This window comes from Vicugna pacos, chromosome 12 (genome assembly GCF_048564905.1).
Source record: "Vicugna pacos chromosome 12, VicPac4, whole genome shotgun sequence".
Lineage (NCBI taxonomy): Eukaryota > Metazoa > Chordata > Mammalia > Artiodactyla > Camelidae > Vicugna > Vicugna pacos.
The window spans coordinates 24749021-24775009 of record NC_132998.1 but is presented as its reverse complement, the minus strand read 5'-3'; the positions used below and the strand labels follow the sequence as shown (position 1 = coordinate 24775009).

The 25989-nt window shown below is 41.0% G+C and overlaps 1 long non-coding RNA gene across 2 annotated transcripts in view; it reads right to left on the bottom strand.

Moving 5' to 3' along the window:
* LOC116282640 (uncharacterized) overlaps positions 1-25989 on the bottom strand; it is a 138494-nt gene that overhangs the window by 93286 nt on the left and 19219 nt on the right. For both annotated transcript variants that reach the window (XR_012078441.1, XR_012078442.1), the window contains exons 3-4: positions 6391-6445; positions 4456-4522 (exon numbers count right to left, since the gene is read on the bottom strand). This is a non-coding gene — a long non-coding RNA (uncharacterized lncRNA). The remainder of the gene's footprint in view (positions 1-4455; positions 4523-6390; positions 6446-25989) is intronic.

Genomic DNA, 25989 nt, shown 5'->3' with positions numbered 1-25989 from the left:
CATTTCTAGTGAAACTGGCAGTGGAAAGGGAGACATGGAAAGGACAATAGCTCCTGTATCAAATTACCATCAGCTTGCTTGTTGTCTTAGGTGTATGTTCCAGGGGTGGCCAACCCTGTTTTACACCTGTGTTAGTCTTTGCAGAATAAAAAATATATTAGTGTTTAATGGGGACTATTAATCTTGTCACCTAATTGAGTAATATCTAAAAAATCTTTTCTTTCAAAACCTAATGGGAATTTCTAGTTAAGAAATGAGTGTGGAGAATATTTGATCTCAAAAATACTTTTATACATGAAAAATATATATCTGTTTATGAGAGATGTTGAATATTCAATGGAATTTTGTGACTATGAATCAAACAGTTATCTTGGGCCTAAAAGTTGATAGTTGCTTTGGAGAATTATAAGTTTATGATAGTTTCTGCACTTTAGAATTTTGCTTTGTGGCTTGGGAGTATCTGAAGTAGCTGACAGTCTGTCTTTAAATTGGCACTTTTTTTAATAGGGAAAAGTTCAAATATATTATTTTGTTGTACTCTATGAGGATCAAGATTCAGCATGATAGGATCATAATTTGAAATATGAGTAAGAAATATGTGGGGTCGTGAGCTCTATAAGCCTATTTTTTGCTTCTTAATTAAATTTTGCAGATGATAAAAATATTGAGAATGAAGTATTAGCTTATAAATTATAAAAAAGGGTTGGTAACTCCCATAATATGTTTTATAATTTTGTTTAAGAGGTGTCTATTTTGTGTTAGATCAAGTTAGTTATTGTTTAGAATGAAGACCTGCATGACTTTCTATTCCAAATTAAACTATAAATAGGAATACTTCCAAGTGCCTGGGCTTTTTTGTTTGTTTGTTTCATATGTGGCATGTCCCTTTGGATAAATTATTTAATTTCCTTAAGTCTGGATTCTTTCATTATAAAGGAAAAGGTTTCTTATTCTCCACTCTTTTTTTTTTTTTGAGAATTAACCACTCATTTATTTCATTCTATTCACTGCAAGTTGTAGCCTAGGATTTACTGGGATTCTCACTGTGGCCAAATTCTTTCTTCACATACAGCTCTCGTCCTTAAGCACTTGTGTTTCCACGAATGTCTGTTAATTTACCTGGGAAAGAGCTCTGGACATCTGAGTCAGTAAATTCAGTGGTCTCATTCTTCAGTCTTAGCTATTGTTGGCATCATGTGCTAATGCTCGTATAAGTAAGGGGTCCAGAAAATCTGCTGTAGTGTGATTTCTTTATTCTTGTGTGAGACCATAGCATGAGACAATAGACCAGGGGGACTCTGTCCTTGAAGGGAGGAAAGAAAGGAGTTTTGTTTTCTCTCTTTAGCTAAATGTTATAAAACTTTAAAGCTTAAATTCCAATAATTGTTGCAGATAGGTTAGATAAAAATCTATCAACTCACAGTATTTTTCCTGTTTCTATTCACTAGTAAACAACAGAGGCCAAAAAAAAAAAAAGAAAGAAAAATAAAAGAATGTTCTATAAAGTAAGATATAAAATTTGGGTTAGGGTTATTAAGGTAATAGTTCCTTTTTGCCCTGCCTCCATATTATTTTTAGTCCTGGGCTCTGAACCCAAGGTAATGTGTGAGGCAGCTTTAACATTTTATCAAAAGTTAGTGGTCTCTCTTCTTTGTCCTATCTTGTTGGCAAATGTTTCTGTGGTAATCAATTCTGCTTCCTATATAAACAGTTCATTTAATTCAATATCTAGCTTTCAATCCTATTTGCAAATATATAGATGAAAACAATCCCATTCATTAGCTGATGCATTTTTACCTCTGCTAACCATTTTCAGGTAATTTCATTGGTAACTGGCTGAGGGAAGAGAAGAAGCTCTTTGAAACTCCTCCTACTCATTATTTCATGGGTCTGTTATGGAGGGCAGAAGTATGGCTTGGCTGACCCAATGCCTATTTTCAGATCTCTCCACCCTTGCCTACCTCTACAATAGAGAATGGAGAGGCTTAAAAGTCACTGTGCTAACCTTCCCCGAAGCATGGCAGTTCCAGCCAAGGGGGCATAAGTAGAATTCTGTTGAGGAGAGTTTTTGGGAAGGGTCTTTTATCTCCTGATAAAAGGAGCCAGAAGCTGCTGACACTACTCCTTCCACTTTTTTTTTTTTGGTCTTAAACATGGTTACAATGTCTGGATTTACAGCAGTCATCTTGCAACTTCGAGACAATTAACAACCTTGGTTGAAGAAGAAACCTTGGTTTTTATCACATCAGGGAGCCCCACATTATAAAGAACTGCTTCCCTATAGACATTACATAGGAAAAATAAATTCCTACGTGGTGGTTTTAAGACATGGCTACAAATTCTTTGGCACTCCTCCTATCAAAAGATGTGGTCTAATTCCTCTTCTCTTGAATATAGGCCAGCCTAAATGACTTACTTCCAGTAAACAGAATGCAGTAGGAGTAATAATGCATGACTCCACAAGTCATAAAAGGTGATACAGTTTCTGCCTTATTATCAACCCCTCTCTCTCATGTGCTACTTGGGAGCCTTGAGTTGACATATCAGAAGTCAGTCTACACTGAAGCTGCTGTACTGGAGAATCCCTGTAAGCGACCACACAGACAGGGATGCCTGAGGAGCCCCAGCTGTCCCAGCCCCCAGCTCTCAGTCTTCCTGTCAAAAACTGACAAACATGTGAGTGAACCAGCCTTCAAAGGATTCCAGCCCTCAGTCTTCAAGCTTCCCTAGCTGATGCCAAGAAGAGCAAACAAGCTGCCCATCTCCCCAGCCCTTCCTAAATTGCAGATTCATGAGCAAAATAAATGTTATTTTAAGCCACTAAATTTTGGTTTGTTACACAGCAACTGGAACACTCTATTTTTAATACTGCTGTTATTTGGATGTTCTGTTACCTGCAGCCAAAAGCATCCCTACCTGAAACACTTAGCAGCACAGAAGATTAAACGAAATTGCTAAAATGATGCTTTTATTACTAGATGTGCTGATCATCTATTCTATTCCTCTGACCCTGGCCATGGTAATCTAATAAACTATAGTACTGATGTCACAATTTTCCATTGAAGTTGATGCTAATTTAGTTATATAAAGGTCTTATTTACAACAGGACTGGGCTAGTAGAAATGTAGAAAAGGAAAAATTTCAATTCAGGTTAGCATATTGCTGTTTTCTGCTCTTTTGGCATTTTGGTAACAATAAAAACAGTATCGATAGCTACCTCACCAGCAAGTAAAGCTTGTCTGAGTCCCCAACTTCATCAAAATCCCATCAGTGTTTCAGGCTGTTTTCTTAATGAAATGCTCCTAGCATTTGACAGCTTTGTTCTTTCACTGACATTTGCAGCTTTTTTAATAGATGAATATTTAATGTCATATTTAATAGGCCAGATTCTTTGAAGCAAAATCCCATTAGTTAGTTCTCACATTTTAGAATGAACGGTCACTAATTATCGTTAGAATTTATTTAAAAGTTTTAATACATGATTTTTATCATAAACTCATTTACAAATCCAGTATATAGGAACCAGTAGGATTGTTCTAGATTAATATTCATATCCTTACATGGAAGCTGCAGTATAAATTAAAAAATATTTTATCCCAAAGTAACATAATGCTGCTTCTAGTGATGGAAATTCCTAATAAGCTTTGCAATGTAGTTTGGGCAATTTTCTTATCCCATTGCACTGAAAATTTAAAACTAAAGAAACAAAATGTAACTCCTGAAAGCTAGTTGCACAAAAGCCAATTTCATTTTTGTGTGTTTATTTACTCAACATCCACATCCTTAAACTGTTGGCAAATTCACAGCTGGGTGGAGAAGCACATGTGTCATTGTGCTGATGCTTATGGGGTGGGACGGGTGTGGAGGCTGGGTTGGGGCAGTGGAGGGGTCCTTGCAAGAGAAGTTACATAAGTGATATCATATGCAGAAGCAGCCTTTGGGGTTAAAAAATGACTGGGCAGGGAGTGTCGGCCTTTCTTGGATCTGACTCCATGACTTACTATCCTGAAGGGTCAGACCTATATTCCTGGGTGGGCTGAGAGTCTGTTTAAGTGCACTCAGTTCCTAATAGCAACCCTACATAATAGCTTAAGGAGCCTGGGAATGTTCTTTGTCTCAAGACAGCAAGGTGCTGCCTGCAAAAGCTGAACCAACATCTCAAAAAGAAGCCAAAACAGGACAGATGTTTCATGCTGTGCTTCAAATGTGGTTGTTTCCAGCATGGTTTCCTTCAATGAGTAGAAACACAGAAAATGAGAGAAGATGACTGCTTTTGCATGGCAGCTCCAAAGAAGATTTTAAAAAGCACTAATTTCCCATCTTGTCCTTCTTTTCCCTACCCATCTTTTTTTAGGAAACTGAATTATTGATGCATGAAATTATGCCTTTGTTCATGTTATCTTACGTTTTTCTTTTTGTAACTTGTGAAAAATAAGCTGCCACTTCATATCTTACCCTGGTATCAGAAATTCCTCAGGGACGAGGGTCACAATTTAATTGGCACTGAGCCTCCATCTAGCACCTGAGAAAATAAATATACAGGGGACAGTAATGAAAGACCATGGGAACAGTGGGACTAGGGGTGAAATTTTTTAAAGTTCAGAAAACAACATAAATACATATTAGATCTGCCACCTGCCTATGGTTAACCCTGCGGCCCAAACACCCTAGTTTGCCAAGTATCACTTGAGATCCCCATGTCATTAGGGAGAAGCAGGTATTTCTGCTCTCTGGCATCGTGCGCTCTAAATCTCACTAGGTGGTATCATCTGGACTAGAACAGTTACCTCCAGTCCCCAAGCTCCTCCAAGGCCTTCTTCTAGCTAACGCCTTTCTTTGAGTTTCCCAGATGCCTGCAGCTTCTCCCCTGCAACCTCCCCTACTTCTTGGTATTAGCAGATAGAGCCCATCAATTCCTCTCTAATGCTGCTGCCTCTTCCTGTCCTCATGCCATCAGAAATCAGAAAACAATCTCTCACCCATATAAATGATCACTTTCAGAAGCATGACCTGTTCAAGCTGACTCCTTCCAGAGGCTGAGTTCTTTCATTCACTGAAGCAATATTTCTCAAAGCATTAAGTCATCTGTTAAAATACATATTCCCACTGAATGAGGCTCTTTCCGGTGGGTTAGAGAGTCTGCGTATCTAACAACCCCTTACTTTATTCCATCTCAAGGTAAAGGTGCAGAAAGCTAATTAATTTCATCCCTGTAAACATCAGGTTTATAATTTCTTCTTAAAGAGGAGAATACCTTTTCACCCTCACAGTTCAGAGAAAACCTCAGGAAAAGCCTGCCAATTTCAACAACGGAGACACCACTCGACCCTTCAACTTGCAGCAGTCCCCAAAGAACTGCAGTTGTGCTCAGTGGGGAAATTTGAGACTGAGAATTCCACCTTCCCTTTCATCCTTGGCTTTGGCCAGCCTTCCCATGAACCTTTGAGGAGTTCTCCCCTTCCCCATCATCTGTGTTCTATACTCTGGTCTGGTCTTCTCATTGCTCTGTGCTTCCTCTCCCTAACCACCTCTGTCTTACCACACCACACACTCAGCCCCATTCTCTCTCCCTCTGGACGTCTACTCCATGATAATCCCCTTTCATCAATTCCTGCAGCCCCCTGGCCTCAGCCGAACTCTGGCTCTCCCTAGAGACACTCTTTCCTCCTTAGTCTTCCCAAGGGGTGGCTGCCCTTTTTCCTACTCCCATTATAAGCTGTGGCAGTGAATATGAGATAGAGTTGGGAAGGAATTGGCAAACTTTGTCTGTGAAGAACCAGATAGCAAATATCTTTGCGAGCCATACAGTCTGTTGTAACTACTCAAGTCCACCAGCCATTGTAGCGTAAAAACCACCATAGGCGGTAAGTAACAGAAAATGTGTTTCAATTAAACTTTATTTATGGACATTGAAATGTGAATTTCATACAATTTTCACATGTCATAAAGTAGTATTCTTACTTTGAAAAAAATTTAAATCATTAGAAATGTAAAAACCATTCTTAGCTCATGGACTGTAGAAAAACAGGGGATGGGCTGGGTTTCGCCCATGGGCTGTTGTTTGTTGACTCCTGGTCCAAACCAGTGTTTCTCAATCTTTAATGTACATACACATCAGTATGGATCTTGTTAAAGTGCAGACTGTGATCCAGTAGGTCTGGGGTAGGACCTGAGATGTGCATTTCTAACAAACCACTAGGTCAGCACATTACACTTTGAGTAGCAAGGTCCTACAGTCATCTGTAGATACTTGTCCTTAATATAATAAAGACATTAAATATAATTTAATGATATAGGAAATGCTTATTCTGTAATTCATATTAGAAAGGCTGTGTGGAAAGTGTGGTAGCTGAGAAAGCAGGCTCTCAAACCAAACAGACTCCCACTTACCAGCTGTGTGAATCTGAACACACTTCTTAATCTCTCTCAGTTTCCATTTCTTCAGCTGTAAAACAAGATAATAATAATCTCTACTTCAGATGGTTGCTTTGGATTTTAACATGATAATATACCTTGCAAGTTCTCAATAAATCTTAGCCATTATTATTTTTAAATTTAAAATGCAAGACATGATTTAGATAACAAAATAATAAGAACTCTAATTTTGAGGGCTCAGGGGATTTTCTTGCTTTGTTTTTTGGAAAACATTTGTAAGGGTTATGCTCACTAATTCATTCAAAAAACATTTACTGAGAGGCTACTTCTCCTGCCAGGCAATGTGCTTTGCTGGATCTGCTAAGATGAGTGAAATGCAAGCTCATTTAAGTGGGGGAGATGGAAACAAAAAGCAATTTCAGCCTAGAATAAGTGCTGGATGAGAGCATATGCAGAGTGCTGGAGAGAAGGTAGAGGAAGGAATGTTCACTCTACCATGAGAGGAAGTCAGAGGGATTCCACACAGGAAGTGATGCTTCAGCTGAATTTCAAAGGATGAATACAGGTCTGCCTGATGGAGGGAAGAGGGAAGAGGGTATGAAAAGGCAATGGAGAATTCATAGGGAGTTCAGGGACACTGGACCCTGGCAATGTGCGGTGAAGGCCAGGGATAAGGCCCTGATCAATCAGAATGGGTATCAGCCTTGGGTAGGTCATTGTTCCTTTTTGGAAAACATCCTGACAATACCATAATACATGCCAGCAGGGACTTGGAGGAAATTCTTTCCACTTTTGCTGGAGTCACAGAAAGACTGGGGAGCCCTCCAGCTGAGCCAAGGAATCCCAGCCTCTGTGGCTTGTCCCTCAGGAATATAATAGACTGGATGAGAATTCTCTACTACTTGGGGCCCACTCTACTGGGGTCAAAGGAAAATGGCCTTTGTAAATAGTCCCCTGGGAACCTACTTGATTCAGTAATTACCTAAGTGTCTGTTACAGAATAGAATTTGTGTGGTGCTGCTAGAGTTACGACGTCTGGCACCTGTCATGGAGAGCTTAATCTGTGGAAGATGAAATAGCCATATAAGTCACTACACCACAGGGTGAAGGGAGGCAAAGCAGTCTTTTAGATCTTTATAGGAAAAAGAAAAAGATTATAAGGAGTTTGGCTCTGAGGGTGAGAGCTCCAGGTCTTGCTTGTGTAGCAAACATGACTGATGAGGCTGGGGTGCAAGAATGTAAAAAGCCTGTTTGTGAACACCTATGAGATGCCCTTGGATGCTCCCAAATATATGCATGGGGGAAATGACTGGCAAGGTCCCTCCTTATATGGTTAGGAGAACCTCTTTTGTACCCACAGGCTGGTGAGGTGCAGAGAAATGAGTTACATGTGTAAAAGATACATACATGCATGTGAAATTGGTACTGAAAGTACTGTCATTCAATTCAGTCCCAAACACTGTGGCAGCACAGGTCTCTGTGACCAGGTGCCATATCAGGCATGGATGTGAATCAGCAGGCCTGCAATTACTTCTCGAAATTTCCTAAACCATTTTTGTTAATAAGTAGCAGTGGGGCACAGGGCTCTTCCTCCATCAAATGGGGAACACAATTAGTAAGTCATCTGTCTTGCTCCTAGAATGTACAACCAGAACTTTGTCATTTTGTTCAGTTCTGTATCCTCAGTACCTCAAACAGTGCTAGACCCACATCATAGGAACTCAATATTTGTGAATGAATGAACACTTGGGTTTTATGTATGAGATGGAAGCCATTTCTTTCCTTTCTCCTGCCAAATCTACCTTGAATCTGTTGACTATGGAAAATTCCACCCTCTCAGTGTAGAGACTGTGGGTGGTTCCCAGGGCATTATGGGTCAGGATGTGGGTGTGGATTCTTGAACAGACACAGGCCCTGGGCTTAGCAGATAGTCCCAAAGGCTCAGAGGGACTTTCAGGCAGAATACTATAAAGTTCATCTTCTTTAAAACATCTTATTTTTCCCATTATAAAAATAACACATGCTCATTAAGTAAAAATTGGAAATGGCAGAAAAATACAAAGTGAAAAAATTACCCATAATCCTCCTACCACAATACAAATTCATCCTTCTCTTTCTTCTAGATTATGGAAAAAGCTTTTAAACCTGCCCTCCCCCACCCCCCTTCAATCTAGTTACAGGGCCAGGGAGAGATCTTTCTAAAACACAGACCTTAAAACACTTCAAAGGCTTCCTGTTGCTCTCAACGTCCAAACTACTCAACAGCACTGGCTCTGCTTGTCTCTTCAGCTTCCTATCCTCCAAGCCCTATCATGTTACACTTGTGCCAAATGGAATTTCCTTCAATTCTTTAAATAAGCTGCACCTTCTCTTGCTGCTTCTGGTCTTTTCCACAAGCTGTTCACTCTGCTTCGAACTCTCTCAACCTTCCTTAGTCCTTTTCCTCTGTTTCCTTGCCTGTTTTCATCTGCCTTCTTACCTTTTCTCTCTCCAATTCAGAATTTAGATACCACTTTTCCTTAAAATGCCTTCCCTGACTGCCCTCCCCGACTTCCCTACTAAATCCGAGTTTGGAGGTCCTCCTGGGCACTTCAAAACCCCACAAAATTTCTCCCAACATATGGCTCATCACATAGTATCTTCTCTGTGGGGGCATGTCTTTATCCTTAGTGCACAGCCCAGGGCCTAGTTCATGTCACACAGCTCAATAAATATTTGTTGAAGTGAATTTAAATTGGATTATTGTTTACACTCTTAGAAATTTTCCCCCTTAACCTTTGCTTTAATTATACTGTGTTTTCCATTTTCCATAATTATGTAAATTTTATGTTAGGGGCCATATCATATAAAGATTTTAATCTTTTTTTTTCTTTTTTTATTGAGTTATAGTCAATTTACAATGTTGTGTCAATTTCTGGTGTACAGCACAATTCTTCAGTCATATATGAATATACATATATTCATTTTCATATTCTTTTTCACCATGAGCTACAAGATATTGAATATATTTCCCTGTGCTATACAGTATAAATTTGTTTATCTGTTTTATGTATACCAGTAATCCCACTTTTTTAACTTAACATTTTATGAAGTATTTTCAACTTTACCCACTCTTCATAAACTTCATTTTTAACACCTGTATACTATTCCATCAGGTAGATGTACTCTGATTAATTTATCTTCTATTATTGGACATTCAAGATTGTTTTGTCTGTTACAATTTGTTAATAATTTTGCTATAAGTATCTTTGCTTGTTTTTGGATAAAAAACATTTTTCATATTTTGAATTATTTCCTTAAAAACATCCAAAGTAAAACATTAAGGTCATTAAATACTTAAAGTTCTCAATACATGTTGCTTAATTGCCTTTGCAAAGTGTTATTTTTTAATTTATACTGCCACCAACAATTTATGTGAGCATTCATTTCATTCACCCTCACCAAAGTCACTTCCTTTTCAACCATTAAAAACTTTCAAAGAATATGTACTTCCCAAAGGCAGCACCAAGGACACAAGGACAACATTTGCCCCTCTCCTCACTGTCTTCCAAGGGCAGTGTCTCAGTTCCATTTTTCGAGTTCAGTCTTTCCCAGTTCTCACCCCACTAGGCTGTACAGTCACTCTGAGCATCTATTTCCTCGTCTTTGGGGAGTGAGATCACTTTAAGTTTGCTCCGTTTATTCTATTTCAAGCCCTTTAAATGGACCTGGGCAACAGCTACCCTCATTCCCCACCCTGTCATCAACACACACACACACACACACACTCTCATGAATAAGCTAATGTCCACCTGAGGGCAATGTCCACTGAGACCACCTTCCACTCACCTTGTCCTTTTCCTGGCTCTCAGATTCCTTTACTTTTCCCTATAATTCCTACACTTTACCTCCCTCCCTCGCTTCCTTTATCCAATTATACAACAAATTTACCAAGCACCTACTACACCAACCGTAAGTGTTGGGATACATGGAAAATAAGGCAGCAGTAGTTCTTGCCTTCACAGAGTTTGTATTCTAGTGGAGAAGAGAGATTAAAAACAACAAGCAAACTCATACATTAAAAGCTACCGAGTGTTGAGGTGGGGAATAACTCAGTGGTAGAGCATGTGCTTAGCAGGCATGAGGTCCTAGGTTCAATCCCTAGTACCTCCATTAAAAAGAAAAAGTTACCCAGTGTGATGGACATTATAAAGGAAGCAGACAAAGGCCCAGAGAGAGAATATCAGAAAAGATCTGCAGTTAGGATAATCCCTACCCCCACTTCTGTCCCCCTTAACCCCTAATTGTACTTTCTTTTCTCCACAGCACTTACCATACCTGACAGAGTACGTATAACATTTCCTGGTTTATTTGTTGACTATCTGTCTCCCCCAACTTGAATGTAAGCTCCAGGAGGATAGGGGCTTTGCCGGTCACTGCTGAGCCTGGCCCACTGCAGTTTCTCAGTAAGTATCTGCTGAAGGCCTTCACGAGTGGAAGGCCTTCTTGGGAGGTATATGTGAAACTGGGGCCTGAGGATGAGAAAGAGCTGTTGGTGAAGGCAGGTGGTGTCAGAGGTTCAGGCAGAGGAAACCACAGATGCAAAGGTTCCAAGGCAGGGAAAAGGGACAGAGAACAGCCCAGCCCAGAGTGGCTAAGTCAGCGTGAACAAGGGGGACAGTAACACCAAATGATGACATCTGGCTGGCAGGCACAGCCCCTATCATACCACACCTTGTAGGCTCTGGTCAGGGGTTTGGATTTCATTCCAAGGGCAATGGAAAGTCACTGAAAGCTTTGCTTTGACACGACACTGGGATATGCCTCCCTGCATTGGCAGAGTATAACTAAAATATTTGTGTGTGGTAGGGAGGGGTGGGAGGGGGGTAATTCACATGGTGAGTTCTTGCGCAGATTTGTCCTCACCCTGTAACCCATATTCTCCTGTTGGGTATGGAGGACCAGACTCCTTCTGAGCCTGCTGTTTGGGGACCCTATAATCACCAGGCAATAACATAAAACTATACTCCCTCCATTATTATATTTCCTTATGTTTTGACATCTAGCCTCTCTAGTGGTTGACCCAAAGGAGAAATCTCCCTCCAGAAGTAAGGTCCACAGCTGCCATTTTGAAGATGATACTAAATCTGACACAGACTTGCTGACCTGGGGAAACATCTTTTATATTTTGTGATCTTAACATGAAAGTGGAATCATGGCTTTCCCTTGAACTTGGCCCTTTGGTCTGATGGAATGGAATTTTGTCCAGCCTGCTTCATTTTTCTCAGGCCTATTTGGGGTCTAGTTGCATCTTGCTGTGAGGAGTCAGGTCCTGTAAGAGCAGGAGACAAGAGTGGGCTCCAGAGAGTGGGCCCCCACCCTGCCTCCCAGCCCTTGTCATCTGGTGGCCTTCTGTGGGGGATACCTTCCTTCTGGCCTCTGACTCCTGTGGCTTTGGTGCTCTCCCTTCAACAATCCCAGCAAATGACCACAGCTTTGGCTTATTCCACTGGCAGCTCTGCTGTCACTGACCATTTCAGTGCAAACAACCTCCCTCTCACCACCGACTTGCCTGGATCCCATTTGCCTTGCCCTTCCTACTAGAGAAGACCTGCCATTCTGATTCTGCATTTATCAGCTCCACTCAGGGAAGCCACTCTGTAAGCCATCCCTGAAAGACCTATTTCCCTTTGCCCAAACCTAGGAATCCATGGGATCAGGGGAGCTGGAAGCTGTGAGTAGCACAGAGTTAAGACAAAAGGTGCGAGTGGACATGGGGCAGCAAGCCGACTCAGGAGACTATAACATGAGGCATAGTAGAGATGCCATTTCCCCTCTTCCTGGAGCAGTGGGGATGGAGATGGAGGGGTCTTTTCTTTCTTTCTCTCTCTTCCTTCCCCTTCCTCCCTCCTTCTTCCCCTTCCTCCCTCCATCCCTCCCTCCAACTCTGTCTCTTTCCTTCTTTCTTTCTTTCTCTTTCCCTCTTTCCCTCTTTCTTTCTTTCTTTCTTTTCTTCCTTCCTTCCTTCCTTCCTTCCTTCCTTCCTTCCTTCCTTCCTTCCTTCCTTCCTTCCTTTCTTTCTTCCTTTCTCTTTTTATTGTGAGCAAAGGGCCCTACATAAATCCGATTACTGTAATTGAGTTAAATTTACAGCCAACAACTTGGTCTGGCACATATTTAATAGGATACCTATTGTTACTGGGTTGCATGGCACTTAGGCACACCCTGTAAGCAATTTATTGCTGTATTATTGCTTTTATTCAGTTAAACCACACTTTGTTTTTCTCATCTCACTTTACTTCTTTAACATCTATAATTGGCATTGATGATATTCCACCATAGTGCTATATGAATATCACATGAGTACATCACACTTTATAGCCATTATTATCATGCAGAGGAAATTAGACACAGAGTCCATATACATAATTAACAAGCAGAAGGGGCCAGTACTATGTTCTGATCCTGGTGTTCTGACTTCAGCCCACATTCTTTCTACAATATCAAACACTGTTGCATAATCACTCTCACCCAGTACACTGGAAGGTCTTAGGATATTTGCCAGCAGCAGGGGGAGTGACTTGGGCAGGGTAAGGACATTCTTGCCCTTAATTAAAACAGAGCTTTGGATTCCAGGGGCTGGTGGTCTTAGGGTAGGAAGGTGGAAGGGGTGAAGGAAGATTTAAAGGAGGTGGGCCTGACAACACAACTCAAGTGGTCTACATTTTCTCTCACCCAATCCAACCCTTATACTTGAAAAATGCAGAACAAATCTACAACCAGGGTCATTCTTATGATATCAGGAAGAAGAAAGTCCTTGGCCAGAGAATGGTCCCCCTCACTTACATATTGCTCAAAAAGATATAGCCTTTTATTCTAAAACTAGAGTGAAAAGGCATAAAGAGGGGGAAATACAAAGCATCTGGCCTCTGGGTGTGTGGTTGTGGAGGTTTGGGGGATGCCTTAGGAGGGTGGGGGGCAGGTGGAGCAGTTAATGGGAGGTGTGTGTGGTGGGGAAGGGAGACTGAAGAGATATACTTCTCCACTCACCAATGTTGCCACGTGGTCCTACACACTGCAAAAAGAGTAGTCTTTTTTGATAGTCTTTTCTATTTTAGAGTGCCATGCCTATTCCTTTGGGAATAGGAGTCTTCTCCACTTACTTCCTATCATGGAACTTCCATTAATTGGCTTGGCAAGGACAGAGGTCACACTGTCTCTGATGGCAATCAGAATGGCTTAGTGGCCGATGAAATAAGCTGCTTACTTCCAACAGATGGAAAAGCAGTGGGAATTTGTACTCCACTTCATGGTAGTCATGTGAACGCTTTATTTTCCTTGGTCACTGAACCTGTGTAGACTAGACTACAGAGGTGACAAGAAAGTGTGAAAAGGTACGAAAGCCAGTTGAGCAATCTGTTCTTTGCAGGCTTGGGAGCCCTGAATAAAAAGCTACTTCGGAATAGGTCAAAAGGATAGCCAGCCAGTCATGGTTGCTATAGTAACCAACAAACATGTTTGGCTTCTAGGGGCCCTGCCCCTAAAGAGGATGCTGGCTTTTGTTATGAAATTTGTGAACTTCACTTCATCTGTTTCTCCACTATTTATTTTTACAGTTGTTAACAGTAACAAATTACTTACTACCTGCAGTCAGCCTTTGCTCAAGTTTGGTGCTAACCCTGGCCCCCACCTTGATCTCTGCTGTGGTCAGCGTCTGGTGAATGGTTCTGACCTCTCTTGTAGCCTGCAGAGGTTTATGGGAACCATGGAAAAGCATGAGGAGACCAGAGCTCTGCTGTGTGACTTTAACCACAAGGGCCCTCAGTTCTATATAAAAAAGGAATAAAAATATCTGCCCTACCTCACTTATGGGGTTTTGTGAAAATATATAAAACTTTGGATGTAAAAATAGTTTGAAAATGTTTAGTGCATTATATTCACTTAAGAAGGAGAATAATTTAACACCTCAGTCTTCAGATAGAATGCTTACTACAGATGACATATATTTCCTCTTAAGTGTCAATTTTGTGTTGAGAAGGATTCTGAGTCTGCACCTAAGCTCAGCTGCCAACAGCAGCAATCAGTTAGTGATGTCTGAATATGTGTGCCACAGGGAGAAGTGGCATCACAAGTGCTGTGTATTTGCTACCTTGATTTAGGACATTCCTCCATTGCTCCTTGTACTGCATTTGGAAGTTGAGCATTCATTACTGCTCTGTAGCTTGTTCAGTGCTGGTCTGCCAGAACTGACTCATGGGAGATAAACAACTAACATTTCAGGCTGAAACCTGAAATGATTTTGTTTTTCCAAAGCAACACTTGACAAATAAAAGAGAAGCAGACAGAGAAAATAAAAACAGTCCATAATCTCATCATTCCTTGGTAACTTTCAACATTTTGGTTATGGATTTCTTGCCTTTGATTTCATTTATTATTCTTTTTTAAATGATCACTGCTTGCTGTGTGGAGAATGGATTGTAGGCAGACAGTGTCGATGCAGAGAGACCCATTGGGAGACTCTTATAGAAGTTTAGGGAAGAGATGCTGGTGTGGAGATGGTAAAAGGTTGTTGGATTGAGCATAGAGGCAAAGGGACTTGCTGATGGACTGGATGTAAGGAAGGAAGGCATGAAAAGGATGATGTCCAGATTTCTAGTCCCATTTCTGGTGAAAAGATGATCCAATTACAGGGGTGGAGAACAATGGGAGAGAAACAGGTGTGTTGGGGGGAGGCACAGTGGTGGAAATCAAGAGTTCAATTTTGGATATGAGAAGTCTGACAGAAAATTTCACACCCCGGTAAAGATTTCGTGCTGGCAGTTGGATATATGGTGAAAGCTCCGGGGAAGAGGATGGGACTGAAGATTTTAACCTGAGGATCATCAGCATAGGAGAGGATGAAAAGAGCTACGACTGGTCTAGAGAAGTTAAATGAAAATGGAGAGGAAGTCTGAGGACTGGGACCTGAGGCCCTCCAAAATGTATCTGTCAGAAAGAGGAGAAGAATGTAGCAAAGGAGACCAGCCAGTCACCAGTAAGAAGTCTAGGAGAGGGTGCAGTGGTGGGTACCAAGGATAGAGGGTAGTTTAAGAGAAAGGAAGTGCTTCCACTCACTTTGCACACACACTTTCATACATATAGTACATGTATGTACATATGCATATTTCTCATTGAATATGTATATTTTTACATAAATAGAGGGCTTTTTCACTTATCAAGAGCTTTCCCTCATGCCCTTAAAAAACCTTCTAAAATATTATTTACAGTATTCCATCCCTACAGATGTAACCTTCAAAGGAACATCCGTATATGAACATCTTGTGTTCCCTTAGATTAAATTCCCTGAAGTGGAATTACTGGTGGATATAAACATCTTTAAGGCTTTTGATACATGCTGTCAAATTACGTTTCAGAAAGGTTGTACCATGGCTGTTCCCTCCAACCGCAGTCAACTGAAACCAAGTATTTGGCAACCACTGTTAACGTAAGAAAAGAAAAAAGAAAAAAAATTATAATGCTATCTATTTTCTTCCCATTCGCAAGACTTGACTCAGAGGTTAAACGTGTCTCAATGTAAGGCTTCTTGTGTGCAGTCTGTGTGGTGAGCAAGTTGATCCCTATATCCAAACCTTCTTAAGTATGAAAAAAATGAATGTAAACATCACCCAGGTCAGCCATTCAGGGCAAGAGAGCTGGGGAGGAGGAGAAAAGCTGGCCCCAGGCCAGTTTCTCTGGTGAGGGGTGGAGTAGATCTTGGTCAGCAGTTCAGGAGATTGTGTGGTTCCCACAACGCCTCCTCCCCTCTCGGCCTGACTTCCTGTGGGCCCAGCCTGGGAAAGGGCGTGGCCACTGAGAGGCAGAAGTAACTCTCTCAAGCCCGGCAGTGAGAGCCCAGATGTGATGGGTGGTGGAGCCTGTGTTGCCCTGTGAACAACCGCCCAAATTGCCCAACTAAACAACCAACAAAGGGATGCAAGCAGACTGCCCCACATATTATGACCCTGGCTGATGGGGTGGAGCCATTTCAGTTATAACTGGTCTCTGTGTAGAGATCTTAGGAATCCTCTGCCCAGCCTTTCTGGGCATCTCTCCAGCTGAAGCGGAAAGACCCTCTGTGTTGTAAAACGGCAGTCGGGCTTGGCATCTTTCGGTTGGCCGGCATCATTGCACAGGACAATTGCACCACGCTGTTATGTTCTCAGTGTGGAAACTGCAGATACTGAGGTGATAGGAATCTTGTGAATGTGTGGGACACAAAGATAGGTCGAAAATGGGGATTGTGGCAATCCAGTATGTAATACCTCTCATTTCATAACCATGCCAATAAGAACAGGAAATCTTTTAAAAATTGCAACCCAAAGGAAAAAAAGAAAGCATCACAGTCCTTTGCTTTCTGGATGGCACTAACACTTGAAATACTTTCTATAGTAGCCAAGAAAGAATTCCTGAGACAGAACAACCATGTAAGTGAGCACACACATCAAGTCCAAAGGGAACTGTTCTGTGAGAAGTTAAAAATGAAAATGGAAAGTTTTCAAAAGAAGTAACTGGAACTCAGTTTCTTTAGATGTTTCTCTTTTTAAATTATAAAATAATATATGTCTTATAAACCATTCAACTAATGGAGAAGTGTATAAAGTAAAGCTGGTCTTTCCTCATTCCCTCAAACTTCACTTCTACTCTCCAATAGTTAGATGTGTATTTTCCAGAGCTTTGTCCCTGCAATTACAAACATAATTTATATAACAGTATGTTATATGGCCTATGTATAGTATGTTTATCAAACTGCTAACATACAGCGTTCCATAATATATACCCAAGTACATAACTTTGAAATGAGATTATACTACACAAATTCTGCAACTTGTTTTAAATTTTAAATGCGATTTCTCTTTGCCACTTGGCAGGTAGTTTAACTTTCATCCATGCTTTATGAAAACAAACAAAAACATTTTGAGCCAAAGACTACCAGATTCATTCATTCAGCTATTATTCAGCTTGTTGCCTGCCAACTATGTATCAGGCCCTGTTCAGGGTGCTAGGAGTAAATGAGATGACAAAAAACCTTGCCTTGTGGAACTGACCTTTTGGGGGAGGGAGGTAGACAATGAACAAGTATAATACATGGTATGTCACAAGTTTCTAGCAGGGCATGTTGGGGCTTTGCAAGGCTAGGACAGGCCTCAAAAAAAAAGTGACATGAGCTGAGATCTGAAGCAGGTGGGGTAATGCCAGGTGGATGTCTGAAGGAAGGGTATCCTAGGTAGAAGGAAGCGAAGGTTCAAGAATTATGAGGAAGAAGGTGCCTGGCTTGTTCAGACAGGAAAGAGGCAAGTGTGGCTGGGGAATGGTGAGGACAGGGAGAATGCAGGAGGTGGTCAGAAAGGATTGTGAGAGACTTGTAGGCCATCTGGAGGGCTTGGGGCTTTTACTCTGAGTGGGACAAGATGTCACCAGGGATTTCGGGCAGAGTAGTCTCATGATCTGATGTAGGTTAAAATGTGATCCCTCCAGCTGCTGTTGAGAGTAGACTCCAGTGGGCAAGGGCAGAAGCAGGGAGACCAGTGAGGAAGCTACCGCAACAATGCAGGGGAGTGAAGATGAGCTTTAGGTCAAGACGTTAGCAGTGGAGGTGGTGGCACTGTTGGATTCTGGGTACATTTCCAAGGCAGAGTCAACAGGATTTGCCAGTGGATCAGATGTGGGATGCGAGACAAAGAACAAAATCAAAGATGACCTATCAGGACAAAGCAACACATGGAGTGTTCCTAATGAGAGATTTACTAGTCAGTACAAGAAATAAAAACAACATGAGAGTACGGATGACAAGAGAGACTGGAACATGGAGAACCTGGAGGAGCATTATAGATCCCTTCTCCTTCATCTTTTGCCTCCATAATTTCACGTGCTATGTCACGTCCATGTCCTGTCTGTACTAGCCCTTCTCAAATTACCCTGAGACCCCGAAAGGCAGAGGAGAATAACCAATAATTCCCAGCTGCCCAGAGCCCAAAGCTTGTGGTACCTCCCACTACAAGCAAGGCATTGTGTTAATGCCTTATATTTTTTTTTAAATAATGTCAATATTGGATTCTTCTCCAAAATACCTGTTTCTTTTAACATATTCATTTTTACAGTCCAGTAATATTGCTGGTCTTGTATGATGGCTCCCTGACAGACACCAAGAATCCCTAAAGAGACATACAAGGTTTTGTGATGCTTGGGCCCATGCCATTCCAAGTGCACGCCCAGGGGGACCGCCTCCCCAAAAGTGCTCACTTACTCATTAACGGCTGGTTCGAGAAGCACCTACACACTCTCGGGACCATGCTGTATATCTGTGCTGAGAAGAGCAGGTGACAGGATTGGGTGCGCTACCCAGTGTTCTTCTCACCAGCTCTGGCTTTTCCATATCTACACCACAGTACTGGCCCTACCTTCAGATGGAAATATACCTTTCTTCCCTCCTTACAACATTCTACCCATCCTTGACTTTTAACTCCTTTACAGCCTTCCTCAAATTTCACATCCTATTCACGATGTCTTATGCTACCATCAAAGTGATAACTCAATCCAGTGAATTCTTAGAGTGTTTATTTTCTATAGGGAGGTATTACACACACTGAGAACAGCAAAGTTTTGGAGTCAGAAGGTTTGAAATCAGATTTACTAAAGTTTTAATGTGGGTGCTGCCATTATCTATTTGTGTATTAGGCAACTTTCTTCATCTCTAAGCCTGTAAAATGGAGTTAAAAGCAGGGCTGGCAGGATGACTAAGTGAAAAGCGTATGAAAAACACCTAACATAATGTACAGCCACGTGATAAATGTTAGCTCCCTTTCACCCTTCACCTCTTAGTCACTTTTAATACACTACCATTTGTGATTCTACCTTTTGAATTGTTATATGTTCTATCTCTTGAACTAGACAATAAACTCCTATAGGTTAGAAACCACATCTTACATTTCTTGGCATCCCCAAAAGCATCCATCACAGTGCCTTAAATGTGGGAGATGACTAATATATGTTTGCAGACAGATTGATTGACAGATTCTTGGCAAGGTTAAAGCTGAAGGACATCCTGCTCTCTGGAGTCAAGCACATAGCAATGAGCTTCAAAGAAGAAAATGAGCCTCTGCATTTATGGAAGAAGGTCATTGCTTAGTGCCTCTGGGAGACATGCTGCTGATGGATGAGGAGGATGCTGGACGGCTCTGCTGTGTGGGCTGCAAATCCTGCTGGCTGCTATGGAATGGTTACCCACCCACACGGGGAGATCCTGAGCACCCCGCCATGACTAAATTCATTTAGCAAAGCATTTCAACAGGCTGTTACTGTAGCACATGGATTGACTGATTGCACAGCTGTTATTGTGTGCTTCCAAGGGAAATTAGAGTAATTAATGGGCTGGGGATCAATAGCACTACTATATTGCAGTGAACGATTTAATTTTCCTTCTGCATTAAGAGGGAAGTGCAAAGATCTCACACAGTTAGAATAGATGGATCAGAGTCATAGATATGAGCTACTAAATCTCGTGGCTTAAAAGTTTTAATTATTAGTTTCTATTTACCTTTTTGAAAAGGTAATGAATGCAAGCACATGGTTAGTCAATACAAAATGACATAAAATGGCTGCTCCCCAGAAGCAACTACTATTGCTAGTGTTTTGAGTGTTCTTTCAGAAATGATGCTGTGTGTGTGTGTGTATGTGTGTGTCCATCAGCTAGAAGCAGTTTTAAGAATCCAAGAACTTCCTGCAGGTCTGCTATGTCTATCTGAGTCAACTCTATACCTCTGAGGGCTAGCACAGAGGCCAGCCCATACAGTCCAAGATTCATGGTCAATAATAATCCGTTGATTGACTGACTAGATCTATTTTCACCTATAACTGACTAGATCTATTTTAATCAATGACTGACTAGATCTATTTTAGCAGTTTAAAATGATTTGTATTAGCTTGGTACATCTTTACTGTGAATTAACAAAAGACATACAATTTGATATGTCTACAGAATAGAAAATCTTAATTCTAATGTATTGGTACAATAATTTAAAACCACTGATGCAGAAACTGCCTGTTTGGATATTCCCCACTGACTGAAGGAGCTCTTTGGGAAGAATGTGCCACCTGAGTTTAAATAAGAATTGGCTAATAAGCAAAAAAAGATGAAAAAAAATTAGAAACACATGCAAATTAGTGTGGTTATCAAAAGTTGCTACTTTGGGAGACTGTATACATTTTTAATTGCTCTGAGTTCATAAACCACATATTACTGTGGCTGCTGCTGTATCTAATATTGCTATTGCCACTACAACCAAAAATTACTATTCATTTAGTAAATGGTATGTACCAGCACCATGGAAATAGTTTACATATATTGTCTCATTAAATCACATGGCAACATTATCCGGTAGGTACTATTAACATCTGCATTTTATAGATGAGGAAACGGAGGCACAGAATAGTTTCATAACTTGCTTGTATTCACAAAGCTAATAAAATAGTGAAATGGGAATTGGGGTCCATCTTGATGTCAGAACACATACCTCTAATCAATACTTCAAAATCACAGCTCATTTTTGACCAGAAAGGGAGCATTCTCATCGATCAACCTTCCTATTTGCCAGATTTAGCTTCAAATGATGTTTGGTTCTATCAACAAATGAAATCCATCTTCAGAACGAATGATGTTTCATTAGTACTGTGGCTTTTCAAAAGATATGTGTCAGTTGCTAAAATGTATTCAAAAAGAGGAACTCCCAAAACAGTTTGCATCATTAAAATGAGTGATCAGCTTCCTAAGTTTCCTACTTTGAAATGAGTAGTACCCATTTATGTATATATACATGTGTGTTTGTTTTTTTAAAAAATCTGTCCTTACATTTATTGTCACACCTCATATATTTATTTAAATGACAGGGAATTTGGAGGGGGGAAATTTCCTGTTGGAGTTTTATAATTGGAAAATACCAAAACTGCTTATATTTCTTCACATTTCATCTCCGGGGCTTTATAATCCAGACAGTCCTAGGCAAATCTGCAAATTATGCAAACTGTGTCTTGCCACTTCCCTTTCTTTCAGCACTTCCCTCTAATTATTTCTCCATCTAGTCTCTCCTCGTCTCATTCAAAAATGCCAACACTTCAGTGAGCCTCCGCAGCTACATGTAGAGCCCTCAAGTTCAAGGTCCCACCCTGTCCTTTCTGAGTGTTCCTTTCACGTGCTGCAAAATTATCCTACTTTTTAGCTTTCTGACCAAAATCCTGTTCTTATAGAATAACCAACAGCATGTAACTTTTAGGAGAACAGAGAGCAGAGAAAACTAATCCATGGCAAGGTGTGAATGACTGATAGCGCTGGCTAAATATAGAGGTCCTGACAGTAGTACTGATTTTCAGAAAGAGAAGCTTGTTAGACCAAAAGGAGTATATTCTTGTTCTTCCTCAACTATAACAGATCTTACATGGGGACCTTTCTTGAACTCCTTCAAGGAATGCTAATCTTACAGCTATGGTTAGACATTAGTCTATGATGAAACCAGAGACCTGTTTCCACTTTTTGAGTATTGTGGGACATTTATTTATTTTGGTTGGCAGAGGATGGGGTTGTTGGTTATAGTCACTGACAGGGATGAGGGAGTGTTGGAGTAGGGAAGTCTTCCAAGGAGACCCTCAGATGTGTCCATGAGAAATATTTTTTATTTATTATTCTGGAGAGGATTGTTTGTTGTGGTGGTAGTGATAATTTTTATTTGTTTTTAACAGGGAGAAACTGAAAACCTTAAATGGTCTTTATTTTGTTGCCTCTAACAATGCTCTTGACTTATAGGGTGTCTGTGGTTCCCTGACACACCAACTTTTCTGCCAGTTTCAAAGTGAAATAGTATTTGGGGCATGCCACCTAGTGGCGATAGCTTTTGGTTTATTGCTTATTGGAAGAAAGTAAACCAAACCCTTGTAAATCACACAGAGGCCATCTGGGTCATCCTTTAACTTTTATGTACGCAGGCGAGTACATCACCTTTTGTCTGGACTTGAGGCAGAAAACACAGGCAGTTCAAAGCTGACGGGACTCAGAAGCCCACTAACCCCCAATTCCCTGGTGTAATTTGAACTTCAGCAGGTGGCCTGCCTGGCTGGGGACACAATCTTGTATCCCCACAGGCTTTCTGGCAGTCCAAGCAACAAATGCTTGGAAGATGACAAGGCTCTTTTTGAGTCTTAGCCTCAACTTACTGCGTGTCCTCTCTCTGACCTCTTTTCTTCCCTCTCCCTTCCACACTGCCTTGGCTGCTGCCGGCTCACTCCACATTCCCTGCTGCGTTTACTGCTTTTCTTCCGTGGTCATGCTTTATGTCCCTTAGAATCACCATATAATACTTTTAAAAACTTGCCACAATTTCCTTTTTAAATTTCATTTTTACTTTTTCTACCTAAAAGGAAAAGGATTCGTTCCTAATGCAGAATGTTTAGAAAACAGAAAATCACATACAAACAGACACACACACCACACCACCATCACCTGGAAATAATCATTGTTAACATTTTGGCAAGAATCCTTATAGCCCCCTTTCCCTTATTTTTGTGTGTGTACGTGCATAGTTTTTAAAAAACAAAAACAAAAATGACATAAAATACTTCTCACTTAGTGATAGATCATGAGCATTTTCTCATGTCAATAAATAATTGTCTGCTACATGATTTTAGTACCCGCATCATAGGATATACCAGAATTTACTCAATTACTGTTAAACTCCAAGGAAAGTGAGAATGGTCGGGGATTCACAGTCACATTCAGTTCACACTTGATTGCACATCTGCTGTGTGCTGTGCTCCTGCACGTGGCAATGTTCATATCCATAATGACACTTAACCTTCACAAGATCCATATGATCACCTGTGAAGCATTGTGATGCCACTTTGCAGAAGAGGAAAGTGAAGGTCTGAGAAAGTAGCTTACCCAAGATCATACAATCTGTGAGGGGGACACACAGCAAGAAAACTTTGGTCTCTAAATCTAGTCCCTCAGCCACTTCCTGAGGTCCTGAGCATGAACATAACTCTTCTGAGCATTCTCTTTGTTCTCATGATGTGAATAGAGAGAAACCCCCACAAGGAGGCAAGTGTCAAAAGGCCTGAGAGCCGAGGTGGGGACTGTGAAATAGGATATGAGAAAGTGGAAGGAGAGATGCCGAAGGAGCGACTCCTGGGTTTCCACAGCCTCAAGAATAACTGCTAAGTGTGCCATATACACGCTCCACTTTTATTCTCATAAGACCCCGGAGAAGTATATACTAATATAATTTTATTTTAAGGTTAGAATAGTAGTTGATCTGAGGTTACCCTGCTGGTAGGTGGCAGAGGTAAAATTAGAACCCAGTTTGTCTGACTCCAGAGCCTTCTCAATTTCTATACCAACCTCCTCTCTATGTTAACTAGTTCTGTGAGTGTCCTGGTGATATGGTCACAAGTCTTACACCTGGTTTTCAAGGTGTGTTTGAAGGGAGTTATGGGACAGATGAATGAAGAGGGAGATAGTGAGACAGAATAGAAAACTAAAGTGAAACAAAGCCCAGAAAAACTATAAAAAGCCTAAAAGAATGTCCATTGTGATAAAAGTATCCTGTGGGGAAGATGGACTTGTAATCTTTGATGAAAAAGGTTTGGAAGGCAATGCAGATTTATTGAATAGGTTAAAATTTTGGCTTTCCTTCTTTCGTAAGCAAAGGAGAAATACACAAATAGTTGTTAGACATGGTATTTCCTCCAGACAATGCAAGTACAGTTTCCAAAAATGATTAGCTCAGAATACTCATATTACTTGTCACAAACCAATGAAACAGTCTTTCATACTGATTATTTCACAAGTTTATACTGTAGGGTGAAAGATGAGCAGCAATAGTACTTTTCAAGCATTGTGTCCATTTAGACTGCTCCTGTCTTGGCTTTCTAATCTCTGAAAATAAAAGGGATAATACTCTCTACTTCACGGGCGTTGTGAGAATTAATGAATAAATACTAAGAGCTTGGGGAGGGATTAAAGAGGTATGTTAGTGTATGCTATTATTGTATCCTCATTCCTATTCTGAAGTCATAATGCTCTGATGGTGACACCGTTAGTCATCACCATGGAAACCAATGATCTATGCTATCTTTTTCTCCGGGGCCTCTCTCCATCCTCCAGGCAGTTGCAGAGACTGCCACAAAAATAAGATGAACTCCCTCTTCTTACCATCTTTAAGTTCTTTCACTGGTTCACAAATGCCTTCCCTACAAAACTTTTCCCTGAGTGCATCCCTATACCTCCACCTACATCTTTCATCTCTTGATTATCTCCCAGTCATTTCCACAGGCATGATTCTGGGCAGCATGTTTGTCTGTTTCTTTGTTCTCCTCTCCCTTGGTCTTCCTTTCCCCCTTGCAGGTGGGAATAATCTTTGTTGCTTCAACAAGTTGTTCCTTATCCCTATTCAAGTCTGCATGGAGAAGCCAAGCCAACTTAAAGTTATCAACTTTGTTATTTTGGCCAATTACTGAAATTTCAATGTCTGTGTGGTGTTTTGCCTCAGTTATTAAGAAATCACCATAAAGAGACAGCTTCAACTGCAATTCTTGAAGATGAGTGAAATCAAATCAATAATACTAGTTATCTGCCTAAAGGGTATCAGATGGATGTTATACCAGGCTGTCTCTATTAACATTTTGTAAGTTCAATTAGATTTTCAAAAATCTGATATTCTTTGTCATTGAGAGAGATTTGGCACATGAAGGTATCCTTATTATAATACTTCATCTGGAGCAATGAAGCATAGGAATTCCCTGGCGAATATTTTAAATGTTTTTCCATGTTACCAAGTAGCTTTCAGTCATCAAACTAATACAGCAAGACCTGATCCTACAGTAACAGAAAATAGTTGAAAAGAACACTCAGAACCACTTTTCTTGCAACTTTCTGCCAGTAGTCGTTTTTTCAGTGTTAAATTGTCCACCTTTTTCCCTCCCCTCCTTTTGAGTCACTTCAGATGAAAAACAGGAAAAAAAAGTTAGCTGATTTAGTAGTTTTCCCATCCTCCATATAATCCCCTTTAAAACATTCTCTTTCACTTCACTTTCTCTTTCCCAGCAGGACGCTAGCATCTAAGCCTCTGACATCTTGCACAGAGTGGCTGTGAGTATGTGAAAAGCATTACAAAACTGGTGCTGGCTGGCTAAGCCTCTCTGACAGGAAGGAGGAACTGGGAGCTTGGCTGTGAAGTGGATGCCCTGAGGACAAGTTTCCCTGTCTTTAAAATCTCTGTACCTGGCCTGGTTCTGACTCAAGTTCAGGCTCCAGTAAAAGTGGGCCAGGATAGCTCATGAAGTTCTGGATGGCCCCAGCTCAGCGAGCTGGTGGGGTTGTCAGGAAGGAGTTGAGGTGCCATCCTGCCTTAGCGTGCCATTCTGGGGCTGCGAGTGAAAGCCTTGAGTTGACTTCAGTGTCTGGCTTACCTCCCGGGCCCAGATGCACCTTCACTCTCTCCCTGCCAAGTGATCTCCTCCTCACTGCTGGTTCTCATCTCAAGTGCCAAGCTGAAGGCAGAACAAGGTATTGCGCTGCTCTGCTGTACCCTAGCATTTGCAGGGGCAGGTGAC